The sequence below is a fragment of the Fragaria vesca genome, linkage group LG2, assembly GCF_000184155.1.
Source record: "Fragaria vesca subsp. vesca linkage group LG2, FraVesHawaii_1.0, whole genome shotgun sequence".
NCBI classification, from domain to species: Eukaryota; Viridiplantae; Streptophyta; class Magnoliopsida; order Rosales; family Rosaceae; genus Fragaria; species Fragaria vesca.
Window position 1 is genome coordinate 6,048,496 of NC_020492.1, and position 1,917 is coordinate 6,050,412.

Sequence of the window (1,917 nt, forward strand, 5' to 3'; positions counted from 1 at the left end):
CTTTAATGACTCATATTACAAATTTAAGGATCATTAGACTCATTTTTCAACTTTAGGACAAAGCTGATGTATGTCATGTATTAACATATATAACACTAATGTTGTAAGTAAAATTTTACAACTTTAATGACTCATATTACAAATTTAAGGATCATTAGACTCATTTTTCAACTTTAGGACAAAGCTGATGTATGTCATGTATTAACATATATAACTTAGCTTCCCCTTTTTTTGTATGACAAAACCAACAATAATAATAATAATAATAACACTCTAAACATCATATTATTGCTTGGGTGTTCGGTGTTCCCTCACTTATTCTTAAATTTCTTCACAGTCGTAATTTAGTTCTTTGGGTGCATGTAATTGCTTATATCGGATTCTAAAATGAATTTTTGCTAATCTCACATATATATTTCGGGAAGGAAATCAAGCGGCTGATACATTGGAAAATTTTGGTGCTACTTCCACAAGCTTTGTTTGGTGGAACTCTGCTTCTCCTTTCGTTCTTACACAATGTAACAAAGACCACTCATGTCTTTTTGAACTTTTGTTTTTGTTAGTTCTATGTTTGTTTCTAAATTATTTTTTAGGAGGTTTGGTTTGGTTTCCTCCTCTGTTTTCTCTTTATTTTTCCTAGCCTTCTGTTAATATAAAAGAGGATAGGATGGATCTCTTCCTTCCCAGCCTTTATAAAAAATAGGGGGATTTTTATATACACCTAATTTTGAAGAGTGATTTTAAATAAAACTCACCTAATATTCCTTTCTGATAGACATCCAAAATATATCAATTATGATACATATTATGTCCTATTTTTTCTAAATTTTACACAATTGCCACAATTCAATTATAACATAAAACATAATAAATAAACTTAATTGATGTTGTTTTAAATACCTCGATGATGATTTTTTCTTCTAACACTAACATTTTTCAATCAATTTGCAAGAATCATGCACCTTTCTTTATTTTTATGAAAAAATTAGGTGAAAGAAATGCATTCTCTAATCTATACATAAGGTAGAATATAATATAAATAAGATATCTTATTATTAGAGTAAAAAGAAGAAATTTTACAGTGTTATCGTAAGACCATGTGGCTGTCTGACGTGGTCCTCTATTCCATTCAAATCTTGACATGTGGATTTTTATGATGAAAAACTATTTTAACTATTTTGTCACAAACCTTGATTTTTTAAATCCTAAACCCTAAACTCTAAACCCTAAATCCTAAACCATATACCCTAAACTCTAAACCTAAACCATACACCCTATACCCTAAACCCTAACCCTATACCCTAAACCCTATACCTTAACCTATACCCTAAACGCTATTTTGGGTTTCTTCTTTTTAGGTATATTATCATATCATGCTCTACTTAATAGGTATATTAGAAATGTAAGTAGTCGAGAGTAAAAAGTTCTCTCGATCAGGATGGGAAATAATATAATAATATACCTAAAAAGAAGAAAATTAATCAAAAAACAAGAACATGTACCTTACAATTAGACATTTTTCAACTATGTAGAGAGACACCAAATGTGAGTTTAGGAATGAAAAAAATCATTCTATTACAAATGGAATACTTCTATATATAGCATATATATATATATATATATATATATACACACACACTCAAGTTAGTAATAACAAAGTAAGAAATTAAAGAATGTAATTGATTATGACAAAGTTAAATTCAACTAAATTTTAGCTCAATATTTGAGTTTCAAATTGATGCTAAAATTGAGAAAGATACCAAATTTAGCTTTCTATAGTCTGAAGGGCAAATCAGAGAAGCCGAAAAATGAAGAAAAATATTAATTATAGACATAATGCTCTATATGGTAAGTTTGCTTATGTGGAGTGAGTGTAAAATGAAAGAAAATTATGTATGGGTGTATCTTAAAAGAGGT